The sequence below is a fragment of the Streptopelia decaocto genome (assembly GCF_964273445.1).
Source record: "Streptopelia decaocto genome assembly, chromosome: 7".
NCBI lineage: Eukaryota > Metazoa > Chordata > Aves > Columbiformes > Columbidae > Streptopelia > Streptopelia decaocto.
This window is the reverse complement of record NC_138661.1, coordinates 18792855-18808384: the sequence shown is the minus strand read 5'-3', so window position 1 is coordinate 18808384 and position 15530 is coordinate 18792855. Positions and strand designations below refer to the sequence as shown.

General features: G+C 42.1%; 1 protein-coding gene across 1 annotated transcript in view; it reads right to left on the bottom strand.

Annotated features, from left to right (window-relative positions):
- Nucleotides 1–15530, bottom strand: part of EFCAB11 (EF-hand calcium binding domain 11) — a gene marked incomplete at its 5' end in the record, with an annotated part of 113443 nt that overhangs the window by 6817 nt on the left and 91096 nt on the right. The window contains one exon of the mRNA XM_082058357.1: nucleotides 6101–6253. The remainder of the gene's footprint in view (nucleotides 1–6100; nucleotides 6254–15530) is intronic.

Genomic DNA, 15530 nt, shown 5'->3' with positions numbered 1-15530 from the left:
CTGCGCAGGTAATGAATCGAAGAGGACACAGGGACATCAAAGAAATCTGAATGATGCCACTCACCACCTCCCAGACATACTGAAAGCAATCTGGAAGGAAAAACATTCTCTCCTGGGAGGTTAAATCAGCAAGCCATTACTAAAAAAGATAAAGGGAAACAACTTTCCTCAGGAAGCAGCAAGCACAGCATCCTCAGAGGGATCAAGCAATCAAAAATACTCTTTTGCCTTTGTTTCTTCAAGTCAGGAATGAACCAGATGCATATGAAATATTTAAAAAAACCCCAAACTCTTGCATTACTTAGTATGCTGCATTACTGCATGATGAAAAGACAGCATTGTAACCAATTATATGCTTTAATGAGAAATGGGCTGTCTCGCCTCATCCCTTTTCCTCTCAGAAGAGATCAGTGTGCTCAGATCTGGGTTTATTTCCTCAGTTGTACACTGTGATTTGCTCTCACGACTGCAGCAGTGCCTTTTGTGGCTCCTCCTCCCTTGCTCTGTCTGAAACCAAAACTCCTGGAAGCTGAGGAAGGTCTGTGTTACAGCTATATGAAGATGTGTCCCCATTGCTTCAAATAAAAATTACGACAAAGATTAATTTATCCCTTCTTTGAAGAATCTTGAAATGATAAGCAGTAAATCTGGCCTTGTTTCTGCCCACGTTTTGTCGGGAGAGACTTGAAAATTTAGTTTGAAGGTCATGGGGCTGGATAGCGTTCTCCCCAGAAACCACGTTTCAAGTCCTTTTACTCAGCCAGAGGGTCAAGGCTGTCTTGGTTTTCTCAGACTTGCTAAACAAATGGGAGTGTTTCCCACAGAGGCTGCTCTGCCTTCTGCTCTGGCAGGACGGGACCTGTGGGCAGGAGAAATAAGGGGCTGCTGCAGTCAGGCTGCGAGCTTCATGTGCTGCAGACACACACACAAATATCCAAGAAGCAACAAACTTGAACTTCAAAATTTCAAAATGAAGGCTGCATACTTATAAAGCCAAATAAAATATTTCGAATTCCCAATACTGCCCACTGTGGTAACAACCTAAATCAAAGGGTCTGTGGTACTTCTGGAATGCAGGATGGCCGCATATTTGCAAATCAATGGGTGAAAGACTCTGCATTTGTTAACAATATGAGAAATCACCAGAGCCTTGATGGAATCACTCCTGACCAGTATCTGTTCTGTCACTCATCTTCTAGCAATAATAAATGATTGGTCTAATTTAACAACATTCACATCTAGCTTTATCTATATAGAAGTCTCAAAAAGTAATCTTCCATTGCCCTGCAATGAAACTGGCTATATTTTTTGATGAACTGCGCTCTAAAAATGTGTCTGTACTTGTTATCACCATGCCTTGGTTATGAAAGCCTAATGCCAAAAAAATGAACTTGCTTCCTACATTATCAGGACATGCTGGGGTTTTTTTCTGCTTTCACCATCTGCTTGCTTTCATATGCTTTCCATTACTGAGACAGCGTATTACACTGCTAGCAGAATTAGGAGGAATAATTTAGCTCCCAAAACAAACACGATAGTAAATACAATGGGCAACATTCTGCTCTCTCTTCAGTCTGTGCAATCCATTGAAGTCTGTTCTGTGACACCTAATGGGTCAAATTATTTTCTTAATCCTAAAGGTGCAGCTCCAATTGACTTCAGTGATGAAATCTGAGTGCAGATGATGGAGGAATGCAGCTCACATTATGTCTAACATCTAATTTAATGGAATAAGGGGTTTTCTTGATTGCTGTGGTATACCACACTTTTGAGCTACTTACTGAAGTAGGTGCAATCTATTTAAGGCTTATCTAATATATACCATGCATGGAAATTGCAAGGAAAGGTCTCACTAGGCTGGTGTGCCTGCTGGGCGAGGGCAGCCAGCAGGAGCAGCTTCAGAGAGCAGCAGCGAGGAACCGGCCCTTTGAACAGCTGGTTGTAAAGGGGTGGCTGAGCAGGGGCTGCTCTCTGCTTGGGGGCTTGCGGGGGAGAGAGATGTCCCAGCACAGCGGCCACCAGCTATCGGGGACTGCAGCTGCTGCAGCCTCTTAAGAAGAAGACCTGGAGCCAACAGGCTCTGCTGACTGGTGTGTCTGGGAACCTCTGTCTGGTGCCGAACAGACGGCTGTACTTAGGTCTGGCTTGTGAAGGAGGACAGTGAGTAGACTGCAAGCCTGTCTGTTGTGTGAGCGCAGAATGTTTGTGCTGAGCCAGTGAAGAGGTGGCTCTGTGGAGCCGGCTGAGTAAAGGGAGAGCCAGCCACAGCTGGTAGTACATAAGACCAGCAGCAGGGAGGACGCTGTGCCACACCATGCCCGAGTGACAGCCAGGAGAGCACCGGCGACATCATTTGGGGAGCACAACCCAGCCACGGAGGCAGCAGAGGCAGCGGGAGCTGGTGTGTGGCAGCATCGTCAACTGGCGCTCAGCCCATGTCAGTGAGGAGTGCTGGCCTTTGGGTTTATACTGTCAGGGAGGGAAGAGCTGGTACCAGAAATGAGACTTGTTGGGGATACCATGCCACCAATGGGCTTGTTACTCATATCATGAATTGATGTGAGTGTTTTTGAGAGCATAAGCTCATAAAACAAAAGTTTTTCAGGGATCACAAACAAGAGTGCAGGCTTTTTATTAACAAAATATAAAAGAACAGAATACCTTTATAAGCTAGAATACCTTTATATGCTATAACATGAAAAATACAAACATGCTAGTGATCTGTAATGAGTTGGCCATTCCTGTTTTTCTCACAGACAAAGAAAAATATAGCTGTGCTGTGTATCCTTCTCTCATTCTGCTGTGGAGTCATGCACTCGGCTTCCACAAATGCTCTTCAGCATCAAGATGATGCTATACCCCTTAGTCTCAATCACTTCCACTAGTAACTCTGCAAGGAGGTGATTAGTCTGAATAAAAAGAAAGTAGCAAAGTGAAGAGGTTCACTCCTCTGCATAGGAAGAGCAATGCAGGAGAAGGACTTTGAGGTGAAGCTGAACATCTTCTTTTTATTGCATAATTACAGAGAACAGAGAAGCACCACTTGTCACTGGCTTATGCACTCTCCATTCTGCCACGTTTACTCAAGATTGTTTTCAGGTTTCACCATAAAAGAAAATGAATAGAACCAGGTTTATCTCTGAAATGAATTGAGCACATGGCTGCTAATTCTTTTCACCCATACAGCATCATTTTGAATGTTCTGAATTAAATCACTGCTTAACAAAATAAACCATAGTATATAAACATTAATTAATATTCATAGTAAGTGAACTTCCTCCCACATTTACTTCTGGTGAATAGATCTTGGCTCTAGTCCTTGAAAACCAGCACTGAAAGAGCAGAGCTGAAGCTGTTATAAATTATCGTTTGTGATGGCAGTGTCATAGACTAGAAGTCTATCAATGTGAATCATCATAAATCAGGAAGGAACTTACACAAAATGTGCTGCTGCAATAAACAACAGGCTTCCGCAACTGAAAAGCACGATTGACATCAAGTTCTTGATTCAATAAGACATCACTTTCTTCATGACACATGAGCTTCGCTTTCACAATGTGGCACTGCTCTGTTTTGCATTAGGATGTTAGAAACACTACTTCCTTGAGCTGTTCGAGCTGGTCTCCCCCCAGCTGGAGAAGCTGCGGGCAAATGGAGTTTAATAGGAAATTTAAGATATTGATATATAGTGTTACTGTTTTAGCAGGTTTATTTTGACTTCATAACACAAGGAAAACAATTTATCTGGAATATATATGGCTAATAGCCCTAGGAAACTTGGTTATCTAATGTAGCATCTAGCTTACTTGCAGAAACTGTAATGGATTCTTCTCTGTGACATGGTAAATCATAAAGATTGCATAAATAGGTAGATCTGAAGATGAGAAACACTGCCGAGGATCTACCTGGCAACAGACAGCCATTGGAAATCAAATGACCATTTCAAGTGCCAACATGGTATAAATCTTTTGTTATTGGGTTCCTTGGTTGTGGTTTCTTGCAAATGAATTTGGTTGTTAGAAAAGATAATAACCAGGAAATATTTGAGCTCAGCAAGTTCTATATACTTCCCTGTTGACTTCAAAATGTGTCTAAACACAAACAAATCAAAAACAAGTTAGTAGCATCAGTGCCTTCATTATTCAACCCACTTCAGTTCATCTTATGAACTGCAAATTAGTTCTTCACATATTTATTGTGATTAGGTTAGGTTTACGAGTGAGTCATAATAGATGGATTGAGGATTACACATTAAAGGATGAGATAAAACCAAGGAGGCTGGTATCTCTGGCATGCCTCAGCCAGGGGTGATATGGGGTGAATGTGCTAAGAGCAGTCCTTTCCTCCAGAGGGGTGGTGAACATTAGCATAGTATTTGTACAGCTCAGATATTCCCAATAAAGACCCTGAAATACCTGTTCCTCATACAAGGCAAACAGGTTTCCAAGGGAAGACTTTACTGCCTTTTTTTTTTTTTTTTTTTAATCTGTAAACCAAGCTTTAAAAAAAGAGAGAGCAAGCAAGAAAGAAAACATGGTTAGCATTGTTATTTTTGTTGGGATCGCTCAATAAACTTCAATGCAAGAAGAAAAGGTGTAACTGAATCTCTGCATGATTCAGCACACAGGTGAAAGTATGTTCCTCTATTCCCTGATGGCCTAAGGCAGATTATAAGGTTAAGAAAAGTTAGACAAAGGGCTACTTAGTCTTTATTGGTGCAGATTAAAGGACTTGAAAGGCCTAAGGAAAATGCTGTCCTAAAAATGACTTGATTTGCTTGTGTTTCACAAATCCTTGGAAAGTACATGCTGTTCAGCAAAGATGGAAATAGAGATTATCATGGCAGATCAATGTTGTAGTGCCATGATGTGGTAGTTTATAAAGGAAAGAGAAAAGGCTGCATGGATGGGAGGCAATCTGTTTGGCTAAAATCAGTCTGAGGAAGGACAGTAAAGGCTGGTTCTACTGCGCCTCTAACAGTCCCCAGGAACAGCATCAGGAAAGGTTATCATTCTCCATAACGCTCTCACAGAAATATCACATCCCATGCCTCGATTGCAGAGCAAACACTGCCAGCAATATTATGGCCTAAATACTCGTGGATTGGGAGATTCAGATTTCTTCCTCAAAGAGCCACTGAATCAATACGCAGAGCGCAGTTCAGACCCGGTTTTGGTGAGCAGGGAATGCATCATGCAAGAGCTAATCATAGACAAGAATTTTGCAGTGAGTGGGCATGGGCTGGCTCAGTTAAAATTAAATCAAAGAATAAACAAAAATAGATCTGTTACTATTTATTGAACTAACTACCAGGAAACAACTAGTGAAAATAAGCTGACCAAATAACTCAAGGACTTCAATTTAGGAAGGGTTTGACATTTAGATCAAAGAAACCTTCAAGTAAGTTGGGGGAAAAAACAACAACTAGTGAAATGCTTCAGATCTAACAGGATGAATAATCACTTCAAAATAGTTGTTATTCATAGGGAGATCAGGCATCCCAGATTGCCAGAGCCATCCCGAAATACAAAGATTGTCCCATATATATCCTGGTAAAAATCTCTAAAACGTGATGGAGCTCTGGATTTTCCCTGTCCACCCTCCAGGCAGCGAGAACAAGCTCATTCCCAATGCCACTGAGACAGAAAGATGGGGACAACTTCAGCCCCTTCCCAGGTCCCACACCTCAAAGCAAGAGATGTGCCTCTTGCCACAAGACCTCATGTCCCTTTTAAAACAAAGCAAAATTAATCACTTGAAGTCTAAGTAATCAAAGCACTTACAAGAATTAGAAAAAGAGACAGATCAGCAATGAAAACTGACTTGGAGGTCAGAGAGTGCACAAATACAGTGGAAACTGTTGGAAGTGAAGCATTGCAAAGGAAATTAAAATAACAAATGGCTCCTCAGCTATGTAAATAAAAGGAGAACAAGGAAAAAACCAGAACTGCTCTGAAATGGAAATGACATGAAGGTTAAAGGCAAGTCAAATATGGTTTCAAATCTAAATAAGTACTTTTTTTTTTTTTTCCTTGTAATGACAGCAATACTGAATTTAATGGTAGAAAGCTGGAGGGACAATAGGAAAAAAGGTCCTTACCTGGAAGCGTGAGATGGTGTGTTCAGGCAGGGATGGAGGGAACAAGAGCAGGGGATGGCCCTCCCTGATTCTGAGTGATGCAGCACAGTAACCAGGACACCAAATGACACTGTCAAGGGGGACTGGCTCCCTGGATAAGAGCACTTGGTGCACCTACAGAAAAAAAATGAAAAGTAATCCGGACAATTACGTGTCCTTTTGCCTCAGATCATTCTTGTGCCATTTGTTAGGACAATTTCTGAATAAAATAAAAGTTGAGGACATGAAAGTAAATGGGAGAAAAAGTAACCTAAGCTTACCAAATAATATATTCTTCTGGAGAGAGAAAAAGAATTATAACTATCTGGACATTGGCAAAGCATTTGTAATATTGTTTTGCGGGAAATTACCATTTAAATCAGCATGTGCAATGCACAGCACAACCCTGCCGTGGGCAGTGATCTGGCCAGTGCAACAAGACCACAGACTTTACTGAAGAGGAAGGATTGTGCTGAGAGGTTTCTGCACAAGGGAGCACTGAAAGTAATGCCCATGGACTGTTCTTGTGCAACAACTTCGTTAGAGGCATTTACAAAATAGGAAGTTACATTAACATGTAATATTTACATATATAATAAAATGTTCTGATGTCATAAATTTTGGCAGTATTGCCAGTGCAGCAAAGGCTCAGGATATCACACAATAACACCAAGATGACTTTGAAAAACAGAAAAAGGCTGAATTTATCTGGAAAAGCAAAGGCTGGTAACAAATTGCTATGGTAAGATGGAAAGCTAAAAATTAATTAAATTAAATTAATTAAAAAAATTAATTAAAAAAGATAAAGTCACAGGGTACTCAGCTGCAGGGTGAGTACTTGTGAAAGGTGATCATATGCACTCCTAGACTGTGGTAAATGAACTCAGAAATGTTTTTTCTCATCCTTGGAGAAGCGTCTGTGCCATTGCAGCCACTGAGGAGGGTCCCCTGTGGATTTCTGTACCATTCAGGTTGCGGGTGACACATGAAGAGGAATTCAGAGCTGAACAGATGGGGAAGGACTTCTGCCAGGCCTGAAGGTCTGCCTGTCCTGCACAGGGAGTCTGGAGGAGCAGGGGCTGCTCTGCTCAGAGCACGGCAAGGCTGGGAAGAGTGAACATGGTAAGGAAGTGAAATATGAAGGAGAGAGAAGAACTCATTATATTAAAGTAAATCAGTCATGCACAGGGCAATGCTGGAGGTAAAACCATCCAGATGCAGCAGGGCCATGCAACTAGGAGCAAGGAAAAGTCCTTCAGGATGGGGTTTGCTGCCACCAGTCTTTGCCAAGCCCGAGCAGACCTCTCGTCGCGTGGGGGAATGCACAGGGCAATTCCAGGGTACCGGCCCCTTTGAGAGGATGTCACTGTGGATGCAACGGTGGTGGGAGGTGGCACGTGGCACAGAGGCAGTGGTGCCTGAGCTAGACCCCGCAGAGCCCCCATTGGACTCCTGCAGAGAGACAGAAATGCCTCTGCAGCGCCTGCCCTGCTGGGGACCTTGGCCAGACTGGCCAAAATATCTCCTTTCCCTCTCCACCACCCCAAATAATGAAATTTGGCATATTTATAATTTATTATGCTTATTGTGCATACTTGACTAAGGGTTATCTCCTCAGGTCCTCCAAACCAGCAAAGCTACATTAACTTGCCCTGGCTAGAGATCTAGCTGAAAATATCTAATGGAGGAGAGAAAATACAAGAAAAAGCCACAGATATTAAGCAGAGCTTTGTGCTGTAGCCAGCACTGGTGCCCTGAAGGCTCTGGTTCACTGAGGGGTCCTGGTGGGGGAAGGAAATCCTTTTTGCAGTGTTAGCTTCCTTTCTGCTTCATGGTGCTCCAAGGCTCAAATCCCTGTTTTTTCACAACTGCCCTGAAGAAATGGCTGGGCAAAGCACAGGCGAGTCCCTCTAGTATTGCCAGGCGTATCCGAATACATGAGAGCTGGGGTCAGCTATGCAGGTGAAACAATCCTGGCTTCTGTTTCTGTGCTGCTTCAGCAGGACCTGAAATACTTACATTTTAAGGAGAGACTATAAATCTAGCTGTACACACATATACATGCATTCACTTAATTTCACTGTTATGAGTAGCTATATAAAACTCCACAAAAATAATTTGCCAGATTCCTACCCCCTCTTTAGCTAGGTTATAACAGCTGGTATATGGATTTATATTTTGGACCTAATACAGTAATTGCAACTTTAATAGTGTATTATGCTTTTTCTCCTGATGGACCTGGCTGAGTGTGTCATCCTAAAACTAACTGCATAGGTATACAGAGATGGATGCTTAATCTAACAGCCACATCATTTCTGATCTTCCAAGAAACGCTCAGTGTAGGATGGATAGTGGAACTCTAATAAAGTGATTGTAAAATGTCCTTTTTTTCAAGGGCTGCAATTTATAAAGTTTTACCACTGTATTCTTAACACAAGAAGCCTGGCAGTCAGGAGGAAACAAAAAAAGCAGCCTGGCTCACAGGAAGAGAGGGACAGTTCTTCATCTCCCCACCTGCGGTGAGGTGTCCTCAGCAGCAGGGCAGGGAAAGCTGTGGCCATAAGAAAGCCCCAAGAGGCACCATCCTGGGGCTGGGTAGGATGGTGAGGAGGCAGATGTCCTAGACTAGGATGTGGTAAAACAACTTAGGAAGATATTAACTAATAATATAGAGTTGCATTTTTCTGTCTTACAGCTCTTTAGTAACGGCTTTCCCTGTTATCAGCCTACAGTTCTGGCCCTTGCTTTAGCTCACCCCCCAAACAAAAGCCTTTCTTATCCTGTCTTATCCACTTATGAGACAAACAGCGAGCACTGATCCCCATCCTCACCAGGATGAGAGGTGTGTTTGGGCTGTATCAGGCTGCTCACCCCAACTGGCAGCCTCTGGTGGGTTAGGAGCTTTTGGGAGTCTGGAGAAACATCTCTCAAGTTGCAAGGTCCTGGCTGCAGGTTATCAACTGTGTAGACATTTGTGATGTATATTTTCAGATTAATCTAGCTGACATATAAATAGGAATGCCTGTGTGTCAAAGCCCCATAAGAAACAAGAGCAAGGTTTAAAAGAATTTCTTATGTTGATTGCCAAGGATGCAACCTGCACAAAAAAGCTATAAATGCTGAGGAGGCTGTTCCCATGAAGACGAGTTGGCTACTCTGCAATAAGACCTCATCAGAGATGGTTTACCAGCAGCAGTCTTGTACTTTGGTAACTGCAAGATGGGAGCAAGGATATACCACAACTCTCTTGCCATTGCCCTCCTTTTGTCTCAACAGGAAATAGGCTTATAATCTTAAAGTGAGGAAAGACAAAGGGAACCAGCCTTGCTTTACATTCTTAGAGCAAGGACAGAACAACATTTGAGGCCAATGTATTACACCACAGTAATTTCTCAACTCCTACAGAGTACAAAAGGACTATCCAAAGGGAGTTTGTCATTGCTGGAAAAGAGGAAGCCAAGAGATGCAGTGAGGGCTCAAAGCTCAGCACTCCTTGCCTCTGAAAGAAAAAGAAAGCTCCTCAGTGGCTGTGAACACAGGTGAGAAATGCACATGTGTGCACACATGAGCAATCTGAGAGAATGAGCGCGAGGGAATGGAATAGATTTGTTTAAAATAAAACCACCCTCCCTTTTCATAAGATCTTACACTGAGTTTTGTTATATTCATTTCTTGCAGCACATAGTGACAACTGCAGGGAGGAGTGTTCCTCAGACTCTTTGGCAAGTGCTGGGAAGTAGTACCTGAAACTTAGAGGTCACTTCCCTATTATTAAGATACCCTTTACTTTTTCCAAAGTGCCAAATTTTCTGGTCACCAAATATCATTTTGCTTTTGATAAAACACCATCCTCTGTCTCTCACAGTGATATTTAATTTCCTCCGTTTTACATTTCACAGTCAAAATGTGCCTTTGATTTCAGTATTGGTCACATAACACCCCTTTGACAGGTTCAGAATATTGGTAACAAATAACGTACTTCTGCATACTTGTGTTTTGCTATTTGGTTTGTCTTTCCCCAAAATGATACTTGTATTTCACATTTAATTACAATTACATTATTTACTTTCTGAAGCAGCAAATGTTAAGATATTATAACATAATTGTTCTCATACTGACTTTTGTGTCTTTCTTGTGTGACCTTTGGTCTTTCTGCTAAATATCTTCAACTCTCTTTTTTCTACACTTTATCATGACTCACCAATTACAATGTTTGCTTCACTTGGTAGAGTCACGGTTATGTTAATTTTGGAATGTATTTTCTAGTGCAGCTGTGATATCATCACTACTGCTGCTGTGTTTTAGCAATCCTAAATTGGGAAGATACAAGAGAAGAGATTTATTAACAGAAGTTAAGTTTCCTTTACTACTACACTTGATATAATGAAAAAGGGAAAAACTGAAAATGGGATGGTAAATATATAATTGAGAAGTTTTCTAGACCACTGGGAATTGCTGTCCCTCCTCAACACATGGGCCTGTGCCCATCCTGGGGCCCCAGTAAACACTGACACACCCAGAAGGCAGAGATCTCTTGCTGGGTAACCTTATAAACATATGAGGTAATTCTTACTTGTTGGTTCAGCACTGGTGAGGTCACATCTCCAGTATGTCCCCAGGAGGACCTGGAACAACCAGGGACATATCAGATGTGAGGATCAAAAGATATCAGCTGTTTAGAAATCACAATCTGCAAATACAGGCTGAATGAACTGGGGTTGTTTAAACTAAGGTGGAGTCTGAGCTGAGACACAACAGCATCCTTTAAGTACAACCCGGCTGTTGTACAGAGAAAGGAAATAAAGCAATTTCCATGTTCATGATGGATTGGACAGGAAGTAAATGGGGAGAAGTAACAGATGAGAAAGTAATTGCAACAGTGACAATTTGAGAGATTTAGGTTGGATATTAGGAAAACCTTAAACAGGATAGAGATACACTGGAAGAGATTCACTGAGGTGGCAGTAGAATCACCATTAAATGAGGTCTTTAACAACAGGCTAAAACAAACCTCCTTCAGGGTGCATAGCCTGACTTTCAGTCAAGCAGAAAACTGATGCTTTGCAGCCACATCCAGCTTTGTTCCACAAGCCGTGTCTACCACGGCAGTTTCCACACAGGTTCCCACAATCCCAGCGCTCTGTCTTGGTCCTGGTAACTACAGAGAAAACAGTCCTCCACATGTAACTCACCCTCTAAAGGTGGGCAGCATGGGGTTTATTGACTGACAGATGTAGCAGCAGAGATGTCAAACCTCCTGGTACACTGTGCAGAGACACATGATGTTCAAGCATCAACTGGCTCATATCAGCATGTACACTGTTACATGTGCCCTCCCTGAGCCATATTATTTATACAAACCATAGCATTCTGCTTGCAGTTATGCAAGTGGGGAGACCTACAAAACACAGCAAGTTGGAAGGGGGCAGTGCCGTGAGCTTGAACAGCACAAGACATGAAAGAAAATACAGTCTTTAGTATCCTGGGAGGCTCCCAAACACTATCTCACTTCAGCCATGCACAGATAGCCTTTATCTGTGCTAAAGAGGAGCACATTTTCTTTCTATCGCAGCAGCAAGATGCCCCAGGGCTGTTGCTTCACCCCTGGTATCATGGCTCTAGAACAAACAGCAAGAGAGGTCAGACAGAGCTACAGTTTCTGTAGAGCTACCAACACGTTGCTCAGTTCTCTGTGTGTCTCAACTATGAATCTACTTCTGCATGTCCCCAAGGTGTGCAGATGAAACTTCAGGGCTGTAGCCTGGCTCCAGCAGTGTAAGAGCTGGCACTGTCTGGCTGGGATTGTGACTGTGCACACTCTGCACCCCAGTTCTCTGGGCCTTAGCTCACAGCTTGCTGGGTAGGAGGCATTAGCTGTGACTGGCTGTATTACACTGTGATGGATAGAAGTAGCCCAGCTTCATTTTGTATCCCGGTTTCTACATAACTGTGGAGAGGCTCATTGCAACTGCCACTTGCCAGGGGAGGAAAGGAGAGTGCTTTTTAGTATGATCTTTATTTCTCTCCTGGCTGATGCCAGCAGCAGCCACAGCATGAAGCATGGTGACAACTGTGAAGTCCTTTGTTGGCCTGTGGCTTGTAACAATACATACGTTAACTCCCTCAGGCTTTGTGAGGATTAATTAGCTAACATTTGTGAAGCTTTGAAGATAAAAAACACTCTGCAAGTGTTAAAGAATTGCTGTCCTGATGTGTCATCAGGATATCAAGGAGTTCCTTCTTGCTCTGCAAGGTGCAGTTACTTCAGGTGATTCTACACAGCAAGCTATTTTTATCCCACTTGTGCTAAACTTGGAACTTGATTGGGCAATTATTTCAGTTAAAGATGCAAGAGTCTTCTTTTCATCCCAGGCTCCCCTCACTTACGTGGGCCATGGCCCTACTGCCCCAAGACTGTGTCATGAGCTGTGCCCCTGAAAGGTTTATTTAAGCTTTCCAACACGCTTTACTGCAGGAGGAAACACACTGCCGGGATGCCAAGAAGAGCAGATGCAGCACACCTAGCCCTGCCCTCCTCTTCCGCAGCGACAACATGCTGTATTGGTCCAAACATACACCTCCGTGGAGTGGCTTCTCAGGAATCAGGATGCAATTGGAACAGCTTTGCAGCTCAGTTTGTGGCTGACTGCTCGGTTCCAGCCACACGCAACACACCAGTGCTTTGCTTTGAGTTGTCCCTCGTATCTCTTCTCTAATAGTAACAGAAAACAAGAGAGACTGTCAGGTTTGGAAACCAATTCACCTATAAAGACATATACAAATTTCAGAGAATGATAAGGGTACGTGTCTGTAATACACCTTCCTAGACACATACATTCACAAAACGTTTGTAACACATAAGCTGCAGCTCAGACGCCAGTGATCCATCACATAGGGGCTGGACACAATTCACTGCTTCTGGAATATCACCTGGCTCACCTCTGAGCTGAAATCCTTCTCTTCAGAAGTAAGTTAATGATCATTCAACCCTGGATGCTTATAGCTGGTTGTAACTCCATAACAACTGTCACCTATAAAGCATATTAGAAACTAGAAATGAAGTTTGATGAAGGGAGAAAAAAATCCCCCAAAACAAACAAACTACAATAAAACAACAACAACACAAAACCACTTTTCTAAGCTTACCAGGAGATGAAAGCCAATTCCTTGCCTGGCAGTGCAATGGAGGGCCTTCAAGTACTCCACTCAGTCTTAACATTCTGTGGACCAGATTTTACAAAGCTAAGCAGGATCTGGAAGCAGTCTTCAGGTGGTATATTTGGTGGTATCTCTAGGTACCCAATTTCTATCAATACCATTTTGAATCACAAAACTACAGTCCAAACTTTACTTAAGAACTTAAATCTCTTAATTTTTTCTTGGTTACTCTGAAGCAAATTTGATTATTAGATTTAAAAATGGCAGAAAATGGAACATATGGCTCATTTTTTCTAAAATACCCTTTGGTCTAATTGAATGAGGTTGTACTTTCTAAGGGAGATGAAGTTTGGAAAGAAGTATGAGGCTTTGCCAAATTCAGGATAGTTTATTCTTTGTCAGCCTCCCTGGGTATAAGGTTTAATATGTGGCATAGGCAAATGCATTTCATCAATCAAACAGAAGTCAACAGAAATTTTGGCAAAGATATGAGACGATGTTACAAATATTATAATTCACAAAATATTGTGTAACTTCGACCTAAAACTAAGCCTGAAGTTCTGAAAGTTTCCTGGTTTGTGTCTTTATCACCCCAAATCTGCTGTTTTATAGAAAGCCAAAGATGCTGGTCTCAACATATTGCATGTCCAAAGCGAGAAGTGGCAGCATCACCTCAAATGTCTGCTGGAAAGAGGGTTTCCTACACCAAATTCATATAGTCATGCTGTAGGACTTCTAAAGCTTGAGATGCACAACTGTTTAAGAATTAGGTGAGGCTGCTTTATGATTTTTCAGCTGATTTTCTTGCTTAGGCTAGAGAAGAGACATCTCTGCGTTTTTATGGGATCTCTTCAGAGCAGTTGCAGAATTGGGACATCAGGCAAAAAGTTTTCCAGACTTCTCTGGAGAGGAGGCTAGTGCATAAGCATAAGGTTTCATAATTTTATCCAGAGAAAAGTCTTTTGACCTTCTAGTTCTGGACAAACAAGCCATGCTACAGTGATGCTATTTGAAAACTGGAAGCTCCAGCATTTTTTATAAATCTTCCAAAAGCTTAAAAGCTTCCTGCTATTTGTAGTCAGCTGTACAAACATCTTCACAAAAAAAAGGGAATAGCAGTAGCTACAGAAAAGAGTTAGACAGATGACCACTCACTCTGTCTCATTGTTTATTTCACAAAGGGACTACCATGTGCTCTCTCAGTCAAAATGGCCCAGATAAGGCAAATCTGCATTTTGTAACCATAACTGACTGGGACGCAAAGCTAGAAATCCCAGCAGGGCTGTTTCAGCTACAGCAGCATTCCTCTTGCAGTTTCTGGTTTTTATCCCTATGCCATTCACATCTTTTCAGCTCCAAAATGCTTCCTATTTTTAGTACACAATTTGAATTAAACATTAAACAAAGTGGGAAATAGCAGACTGGAAATCACTGTCCCAAGGCACTGTATGCTAATTGCAGACACACTACATGTCTTGGCCCCATTCTCTTTCCACCGAGTTGAATGCAAGTTTAACAGATCTTCCCTCCTCGCTCCTGTACTTGTCTGTTGCCCTTGTTTTGCACAGGGTATAGTCAGTTCCTCCCTTTCCTTTTCTCTTATTTTCCTCTTATTTAATTTCTCATAATGCACTTGCTTTTGGGCTAGTTCTTAATGTGCTTGCACCGATGAAGCTCCTATTGACTAAAATGCTGAGGAACAGCTAGGGGCAGGAGAGGACTGGGAAGGACTGGAGAGGGACAATGACTCTATATAGATGAAAAATTTAAGTGGCACAAATAAAAAGTAAATCTGAAGTATAAAGCTTTTACTCATCCAGAACTGCTTAGAACTTAATAGAAAATAAAGTCTTTGTAAGAACGCATGAGGATACAATCACTGTCACTCACTTTTATTTATAAAGCACAGACGCGTTGCCTGGTGATGCACAGGCGAATAAAAGGGGAAGAGTTTAAATGATGGAAATGCAGAATAACTTCCTGAAACTAGCAGTTATTCCATCAGTATAAATGCCTTCAAAATTGGATCCCTATTCTAAGAGATGAATAGTATTACAGTCTGCTCCAGAGACCTCTGAAATCAGCAGAGATCTTTCAGTGTGTTTTATTTGGCTTTTGTTTAGCCTCTTTGCATAGACTAAAAACATGACAAGGTACAATAGAGCTGAGAAACAAGGAATAGAGAAGGAAAGTTTTGCCAGAATGTTACAGACAACCCTCATTAATTCAAGAGAATTATGATGTCAGGTCCCAA